The sequence below is a fragment of the Schistocerca gregaria genome, chromosome 5 (genome assembly GCF_023897955.1).
Source record: "Schistocerca gregaria isolate iqSchGreg1 chromosome 5, iqSchGreg1.2, whole genome shotgun sequence".
Classification (NCBI taxonomy): domain Eukaryota; kingdom Metazoa; phylum Arthropoda; class Insecta; order Orthoptera; family Acrididae; genus Schistocerca; species Schistocerca gregaria.
Window position 1 is genome coordinate 668,851,632 of NC_064924.1, and position 10,372 is coordinate 668,862,003.

Sequence of the window (10,372 nt, forward strand, 5' to 3'; positions counted from 1 at the left end):
GAGCAACGGTTTTCTTACTGTTTATTACAAGCTGATTACTCTGTGCCCAGTTACTAAGTTTCGTGAACGTGTTTACTGTCTGCTGTAACTGTTCATCATCACCTCCTTTTAGTAGAATCGAGGTGTCATCTGCAAATATGATTGTTTTGTGTGCATCAGTATTTAAGCTTAGATCATTTATGTACAGAAGAAACAGAAGGGGTCCCAATACGGATCCTTGGGGTACACCACATTTTATTTGTTTATAGTCAGATAAGTGATTAGATACAGTTTTTAGTTCAATATTTGTGTGCTTGATGCACACTGCCTGCATACGATTTGTCAGGAAGGAACTGATCCACTTGTTGGACAGACCTCGTATACCATATCTTTCTAGCTTTGATAGCAGAATTTTATGGTCCACCATGTCAAAAGCTTTTGACAAGTCAATAAAGACTCCTATTGTTTCCTGTTTTTTGTCCATCAGGTTTAGGATGGAATTGATGCGCTCATAGATAGCAGTTGTTGTTGACCTCTTATTTCTGAATCCATGTTGTTCATTACATATGATGCTGTTTTTATTAATAAATTTCATAAGTTTCTCATACATCACTTTTTCCAGTACTTTAGAGATGCAGGAGGAAATTGTGATGGGTCTGTAGTTATTTACATCGTCTTTATCCCCTTTTTTATATACAGGAATAACTTTTGATGTTTTCAACACATCAGGGAAAGTGCCTGCCTGAAGTGAGCAGTTGCATAAATGTATGAGTACTTCAATCAGGTTTGATGCGATCTTCTTTAACATTGTTGCAGGTATACCATCAATATCTGCCGATTTGGAATTTTTTAGTCCTTTTATTGCTCTAGCTACTTCATCTTGTGAAACAGAACTGATGTACATTGATCCTCTACATGCACTTATTTTATATTCATTTGCCTGGGTGCTCTTAAAGTCTGATTGTAACATATTTTCAGCAACACCTGTGAAAAAGTTGTTAAATGTGTTGGCTACTTCTAAGGGGTTTGTTACTTTTTTTATTTTTATGTGATAGTGTTATATTTTTCCAAGGTTGTCTGTATTCTCTGTATTCTTTTTTTATAACACTCCACATAGCCTTTGATTTATTGGCTGAATTATAAATGATTTCATCATTATGCATTATTTTTGCTGCTTTTATTGCATTTCTTAATATTTTGGAGTGTTTTTTATAGTAAGCACATACTACAGGTGAGGAATTTTTTGATGTGAGACAAAAAGGAAACACTATCTGATACATAGGGACACCTTTGATACTAGCATTATAGCTCATTACAAAAATTACTGCAAAATATTCAAGAAGGTTATCCAGAAATCTAAACACCAGCATTATGAGAAGAAGATAAATACATCCAGCAATAAAATAAAAACAATATGGGATATAGTTAAGTCAGAGACAGCTAGGACCAGAAATGAGGAGGAACAAATAGCTCTAAAAATAAATGAAACCCTGGTAACAAACACATGTTGTGCTGCAAACCATTTAAACAAAAATTTTGTCTCTGTTACTGATAGCATGGGGTTGTCAGGTTCAGTAAATAATGCAATGCAATATCTGAGACCAGTGCACACAAACAATCTCATTAAAATGGAATTGACATTTACTTCACCCAAAGAAATAGAATCCATCATAAAGTCCTTTAAATCAAAGCATTCTAGTGGTTATGATAACATATTAACAAAGCTAATAAAAGAGTGTTCATATGAGCTCAGTCATATCTTAAGTTATTTGTATAATCAATCAGTTGTCACAGGAATCAAATCAAAGCATTCTAGTGGTTATGATAACATATTAACAAAGCTAATAAAAGAGTGTTCATATGAGCTCAGTCATATCTTAAGTTATTTGTATAATCAATCAGTTGTCACAGGAACATTCCCAGACTGGCTTAAATATGCTGAAGTTATAACTCTCCACAAGAAAGGGGACAAAGAAATGTTATCAAATTACGAACCAATCTCACTTTTGCCAGCTTTTTCAAAAATCTTTGAAAAGGCTATCTTCAAGTGCCTACTTAAGCACCTTAGTGAAAATAACATACTGTCAAAGTCACAGTTTGGGTTTCTTACAGGTTCTGATATAGAGAAAGCTATTTACACTTACAGCAAAAATGTACTTAATTCATTGGACGACAAATTAGAGGCAAACTGGCATATTCTATGACCTGTCAAAGGCGTTTGACTGTGTGAATCACAGCATTCTTTTAAGTATATTAGAATATTATGGCGTCACTAGTATTGCTGCAAAGTGATTTCAGTCATATCTTAGTAATAGAAACAAAGAGTGTCATTATGTAATACTTCAGCAGTAGGCAATCAGACATGGGAAGAAATTACATGTGGTGTTCCCCAAGGTTCCATACTAGGTCCACTACTTTTTCTTGTGTATATTAATGACCTGTCATCTGTTACATTACCAGATGCCAAGTTTGTCTTATTTGCAGATGATACAAACATAGCAGTAAATAGTAAATCAAATATAAATTTAGTAAGGGCAGCTAATCAAATATTTACTGACATTAATAAGTGGATCATAGCAAATTCACTGTCATTAAACTTTGAAAAGACTCACTATATTCAGTTCAGAACTTCCAAGACATTTCCTTCTAGTGTGTGTATAAAACATGATGACATGGAAATAGGAGAAGTTGAGAGTGTAAAATTCTTGGGACTACAACTTGACAATAAATTCAGTTGGGAGCAACATACTAATGAACTGCTAAAGCACATAAACAAGTCTGTGTTTGCAATGATTAGATTAGATTAGTTTTTCATTCCATAGATCCATGCTGAGGACATCCATGTGGATGTAGAACACGTTATTTTTTTCTTTTTTTTTTAAGCTGAAATAAGAATACTAATAGTATGAATATATACAATACATAACTTGTTTCTATTAAAAAATTCGTCACTGGAGTAGAAGGAGTTGGCCACTAGTAAGTCTTTCAGGCTCCTTTTAAACTAATCTTTATTTGTAACTAAATTTTTTATGTTTGCTAGCAAATGATTGAAGATGAGTGTTCCTGAGTTGTGGATCCCTTTTTGAACTAAAGTAAGTGCTTTTAAGTCGTTGTGCAGATCATTTTTGTTCCTGGTATTGTATGTATGAACTGAGCTGTTTGTTGGAAAAAGAGATATATTATTTAGGACAAATTTGTTGGAAAAAGAGATATATTATTTAGGACAAATTTCATTAAGGAGTGAATATACTGAGAGGCAGTAGTCAGTATACCTAGTTCATTGAAGAGGTTTCTACAGGACATCCGTGAATTTACTCCACAAATAATACATGTTACATGCTTTTGGACTCTGAAAACTTTTGTTTGACTTGAAGAGTTACACCAAAATATTATACCATATGACATTATTGAATGAAAGTAGGCAAAGTATGCAAGCTTTTTCATTTTTATGTTGCCTATGTCTGCTAACACTCGAATTGCAAATACAGATTTGTTAAGGTGTTTCTGCAGTTCTTTCGTGTGCTCCTCCCAACTGAATTTATTATCAAGTTGTAATCCCAGGAATTTAAGAGTGTCAACCTCATCTATCTGCTCTTCTTCATAGTTTATGCTTATGCTGAGTGGAAACCTCTTACAGGTTCTGAATTGCATATAGTGAGTCTTTTCGAAGTTTAATGTCAGTGAGTTGGCTTTTAACCATTTATTAATATCCATGAAAATATCATTAGCAGATCTTTCTAGAACTACACATGACATACTATTTATTTGCAATACTTGTGTCATCTGCAAACAAAACGAATTCTGCTTCTGGCAGTGTAACTGATGAGAGATCATTAATGTATACAAGAAAAAGCAATGGCCCTAAGATGGATCCTTCTGGGACGCCACATCTAATTTCTTCCCATTCTGATGATGACTGATGCCTTAATTCAATAGTCCCTTGGACTGACACCCTTTGTTTCCTGTTAGCGATGTATGACTTGAACCATGTTACAGCACTGCCCGTGACACTTCTTTCACCAGGGAAGACGAATAGAATATTCCAGAATTTGAAACACGAACAGCTGCTTGCATGAGTTTCTTAGAAGTAGATACCTTAGGGGTTGCGAAGCAACTCAAATCGCTTGATATGGGCAAGTCTTCAGGTCCAGATTGTATACCAATTAGGTTCCTTTCAGATTACGCTGATACAATAGTTCCCTACTTAGCAATCATATACAACCACTTGCTCACCGATAGATCTGTACCTACAGATTGGAAAATTGTGCAGGTCGCACCAGTGTTTAAGAATGGTATTAGGAGTAATCCATCGAACTACAGACCTATATCACTGACGTCGGTTTGCAGTAGGGTTTTGGAACATATACTGTATCCAAACATTATGAATCACCTTGAAGGGAATGATCTATTGATACATAATCAGCATGGTTTCAGAAAACATCGTTCTTGTGCAACACAGCTAGCTCTTTATTCGCACAAAGTAATGGCTGCTCTCGACAGGGGATCTCAAGTTGATTCCGTATTTCTAGATTTCCGGAACGCTTTTGACACTGTTCCTCACAAGCAACTTCTAATCAAGCTGCAGGCCTATGGGGTATCGTCTCAGTTGTGCGACTGGATTCGTGATTTCCTGTCAGGAAGGTCGCAGTTCGTAGTAATACATGGCAAATCATTGAGTAAAACTGAAGTGATATCAGGTGTTCCCTAGGGAAGCGTCCTGGGACCTCTGCTGTTCCTGATCTATATAAATGATCTGGGTGACAATCTGAGCAGCTCTCTTAGGTTGTTCGCAGATGATGCTGTAATTTACTGTCTAGTAAGGTCATCCAAAGACCAGTATCAGTTGCAAAGTGATTTAGAAAAGATTGCTGTATGGTGTGGCAGGTGGCAGTTGACGCTAAATAACGAAAAGTGTGAGGTGATCCACATAAGTTCCAAAAGAAATCCGTTGGAATTCGATTACTCGATAAATAGTACAATTCTCAAGGCTGTCAATTCAATTAAGTACCTTGGCGTTGAAATTATGAACAACTTCTGTTGGAAAGACCACATAGATAATATTGTGGGGAAGGCAAACCAAAGGTTGCGTTTCATTGGCAGGACACTTAGAAGATGCAACAAGTCCACTAAAGAGACAGCTTACACTGTACTCGTTTGTCCCTGTTAGAATATTGCTGCACGGTGTGGGATACTTACCAGGTGGGATTGGCAGAGGACATCGAGAGGATGCATAAAAGGGCAGCTCGTATTATCACATAATAGGGGAGAGAGTGTGGCAGATATGATACGCGAATTGGGATGGAAGTCATTAAAGCAAAGACGTTTTTCGTCGCGGCGAGATCTATTTATGAAATTTCAGTCACCAACTTTCTCTTCCGAATGCGAAAATAATTTGTTGAGCCCAACCTACATAGGTAGGAATGATCATCAAAATAAAATAAGAGAAATCAGAGCTCGAACAGAAAGGTTTAGGTGTTCGTTTTTCCTGCGCGCTGTTTGGGAGTGGAATGGTAGAGAGATAGTATAATTGTGGTTCAATGAACACTCTGCTAAGCACTTAAATGTGAATTGCAGAGTAGTCATGTAGATGTAGACACCATAGAATTGTAATTTATTTAAAAGGATGTTGTGGTTCACACAGTCGAATGCCTTTGGCAAATCACAGAAAATACCTGCTGCTTGTAACTTGTTATTTAATGAATTAAGTACATTTTCACTGTAGGTGTAAATAGTGTTCTCGATATCAGAACCTTTCAGAAATCCAAACTGTATTCTTGATAATATGTTATTTGTGGTCAGATGGTTGAGAATCTGGCTGTACATTACTTTTTCTAAAATTTTTGAGAATGCTGGTAAAAGTGAAATCGGTCTGCAGTTTGATGGTATCTCTGTATCCCCTTTCTTGAATAGAGGCTTAACATCTGCATATTTTAGCCAGTCAGGGAATGTCCCAGTTATAATTGACTGGTTACACAAGTATCTCAGAATTGTGCTAAACTCACAAGAACGTGCCTTAATTAACTTTGTTGATATTTCATCGTAACCACTAGAATGTTTTGTTTTTAAAGATTTTATTATGGAAGTTATTTCTTTTGGTGAAATGAGTGACATATTAATGTACCTGGAGCTATTTGTAAAGACTAGTTTCAGAAATTCAAGGAGATTATGTACTGATCCTGACAATCCCATTCAATCAGTAATGGATGTAAAGTACTTGTTAAATAGATTTGCCACACTATGCCCATCAGTTACTAATGTGTCATCTACCCTTAGTGCTCTTTTCTCATGTTTCTTTCTGGTTCTACCAGTCTCCTCTTTCATTATATCCCATATTGTTTTATTTTGTTGCCTAATATTGCTATCTTCTTCTCGTAGTGCATTTGTTTAAACGTCTGAATTACTTTTTTTAATATTTTACAGTATTCCTTGTATTTAGCTAAATCATCAGCATTGGAGATATTCTTGGTCAACAGATACATTTTCCTTTTTGTCTTACAAAATCTTTATTCCTTGTGTAATCCATGGTTTTATTATCGACTTCTATTTAATTTGAGTAACTTTTAGAGGAAAACAGTTTTCAAACGTGGTACTGACATTGTTCATGAATGTGATATATTTTTCATTCATGCCATGAGCACTACAAACAACTTTCCAGTTCATATCTTTGAGCAGTTCTCTAAAACACTCAATTTTTGGTTGATTGACTACTCTCCTGTACTCAGATTTAGCAGTCTTGATAATCTCCTTATAACTGGAATATTCAGAGTCTCTGTCAATGCTATTTCCTGGACCACCCACTATAACCATGGCATCCTACTTTGTGAAATTCTTGCATAAAGAACCTACATCCTCTGTCACCTGGCCCAGATCTGCACTAGGCTTGAAAGAGTTTGTAACCTGGTACTCTGGACCTAGATTTTCCTGCAGTAGTTGGCCAACACCTCTACCATGGGAACTACCTAACAACAGAACTTTCTTTCTCTTTACAAATTTCCCTACCTTTTTCATGTCTTTGAAAGCCTGTTGTACCCTTTCTACAGCTTCAGCTACATGAGGCCCATCCGATTCTGACTGAGGCAACACGTAACATCTATTTTCAAGATTTATGACAAAGCTGTCTGATGCTCTCCTTTGCCTGTTCCCCCTATTACCTGTTGCCACTTCCCACCTCTGTTCACCCTTCTCCCTCTTTAACCTGTCCAGATCCTCCCTTGCCTTGTCTAGGTCAGTTTGAAGAGCTACAATTTTGGCTTCCTGTTCCAGTATTTTTCTATCTGTCATGTGAATAATGTCAGACATAGAGGAGATATAAATATTAAAAAACTGGCAGATTTTGCTTATTTTCAGTCCATTATGTCCATTATAATTATTCGGGCTTTTATGCTGTGGTCGGTTGATGAATTCTGTGTCAATTCCTGTTTTGTCCCTGTCTGCGACAGACATCTTCAAGGGGGTCTGTAGCTCGATTGAAGGTCCAACACACCCACTGGCTCGCTACTGAATGCTGCTAAATTCTGTGTCCATGCACTCCTGCACCGCGGCGTGACATCACGTGTTTTGAAAACGTCAGTGCAATTGGCTGCTGTCCGTTGCTGTCGATCTTCGTTGCCATCATACAGTTGTGGACGGGTGGTGCACATCGTCTTTAACACTGGCATCCATATACCATTTAATTTCACATCCTCTTCCTTTCGATAGAAATTATTAGGGTGTTTAGCGATTTCTATTGCCTCCCTGTAGAGCCTTTCGTAATATCCGCTTGTGGCCACCAGTACTTGCGTCTCCTCGAAACGAATATGGTGGTTACCTACGTGGAAAGCATGCACCGCAAGAGCTGATCGTTCTGTTTCTCCTCTTCTACAGCTGCCCTTGTGCTCTTCCAAACCTTTGAAACAGTTCTTTTAGTGGTACCCACATAACAATGAGACTATTAGCCAATGCAAAACAGCCGAAGAGTAATATAACTGCAGGTGAGAGAAGAGCTGTAAAACTCCTGAGCAACGACGATAGTATTTTGATTCTCCCAGCTGACAAAGGAAGCCCAACGGGGGTTATGGATGTGGCTGACTATCAGAGTAAAATTACTGATCTGCTGGATCCACTAGCATATAAGAAGCTGAATAAGGACCCAAAAATGTATGGTTAAATGATGATGGTGTCCTCTTGGGTAAAATATTCTGGAGGTAAAATAGTCCCCCATTTGGATCTCTGGGCGGGAACTACTTAGGAGGACGTCGTTATCAGGAGGAAGAAAACTGCCATTCTACGGATCGGAGCGTGGAATGTCAGATCCCTTAATCCTGCAGGTAGGTCAGAAAATTTAAAAAGGGAAATGGATAGGTTAAAGTTAGATATAGTGGGAATTATTGAAGTTCGGTGGGTTTGATATGGCAGAAGGACTGCGTCAACTCTCCGACACCCACAAACAAACAACAGTACCTTCACTTTGATAGCTGCCATCCATTCCACATCAAACGCTCCCTTCCCTACATCCTAGGTATTCATGGCAAACGTATCTGCTCCAGTGACGAATCCCTCAACAATTACATCAATAACGTGACCAGCGCTTTCCTCTCCCGCAACTATCCTGCAGACCTTGTCCACAAACAGATCACCCAAGCAAAACATTCCTCCCCATCCAACAACAATATTCCTACCCTCAGACCACACAGAAGCATCCCCCTTGTCACCCAATATTATCCTGGCCTCGAATACATCAATAAATTACTCCGACAGGGATATGACTTTCTCAAGTCAACCCCTGAAATGAGATCATCCCTTGACAAAATTCTCCCCACACCACCCAGAGTTGCCTTTCGTCGCCCCCCCTAACCTCTGTAACATCCTTGTTAAACCCTACAATATTCCCAGACTACCTTCTCTACCCAGCGGTTCCTACCCCTGTAACCGACCCAGCTGCAAAACCTGCTCCATGCATCCTCCCACAACCACCTACTCCAGCCCTGCTACTGGTAAAACATACACAATTCAAGGCAGGGCCACTTGTGAAACTACACATGTCATTTATCAGCTGACATGCCTGCACTGCACAGCCTTGTACATTGGTATGACAACAACTAAACTGGCTGAGCGCATGAACGGACAAAGACGAACTGTCCGCCTAGGAGATGTCCAATACCCAGTAGCAGAGCATGCCCTCCAGCATAATTCTAGGGACCTAGGAACCTGCTACACCGTATGTGCCATTTGGCTTCTCCCACCCAACACCAGTCCCTCTGAACTGCGGAGATGAGAACTTGCACTCCAACACATCCTTTCATACCGCCATCCCCCTGGACTGAACCTACGTTAAGCAACCTCACTCCCATTTACTCTTCAGTCTTCTCCTCTTTCCCTTTCCTCTTTAGCCATTCGTGCATCTTTTCATCCTACATCTTTATACTATATACCTCTTTACTTCTGTATGCATCCTCTTCGGTTTGAAGCTGGCACAGTACCTACAGTAGAATATCTTTGGCTTCCCTCTGACAACCATGCCTCCATCCTTGCTACCCTCCCTGATTTCCTTTCCCTGTTGCTTCATAACCTGGGTTGTGAGTAACTAAATCCACTTTCCCTTCTTCCCTTTCTTTCCCCTCTCTCCTCCCTGATGAAGGAACATTTATTCCAAAAGCTAGGAACATAAATTTTCGGTTGTTTTTTGTGTATCTATCGGCTGTACTGAGCTGAGGTAAGTACTGGCCAGCCCTGCTATCTCTTTGTTAGTATTTGTTTCACATCTTTATATAAGATTTTCCATTAATTATTTAGAAATATTGAATTAAATTGATGAAAGGAGAAAATATAAAAATGCAGTAAATGAAGCAGGCAAAAAGGAATACAAACGCCTCAAAAATGAGATTGACAGGAAGTGCAAAATGGCTAAGCAGGGAAGCTACAGGACAAATGTAAGGATATAGAGGCTTATCTCACTAGGGGTAAAATAGATACTGATTACAGGAAAATTAAAGAGGCCTTTGGAGAAAAGAGAACCACTTGAATGAATGTCAAGAGCTCAGATGGAAACCCAGTTCTAAGCAAAGAAGGAAAAGAAGAAAGGTGGAAGGAGTATATAGAGGGTCTATACAAGAGCAATGTACTTGAGGATAATATTATGGAAATGGAAGAGGATGTAGATGAAGATGAAATAGGAGATACAATACTGCGTGAAGAGTTTGACAGAGCACTGAAAGACCTGAGTCGAAACAAGGCCCCAGGAGTAGACAACATTCCATTGGAACTACTGACGGCGTCGGGAGAGCCAGTCCTGACAAAACTCTACCATCTGGTGAGCAAGATGTATAAAATAGGCGAAATACCCTCAGACTTCAAGAAGAATATAATAATTCCAATCGCAAAGAAGGCAGGTGTTGACAGATGTGAAAATTACCGA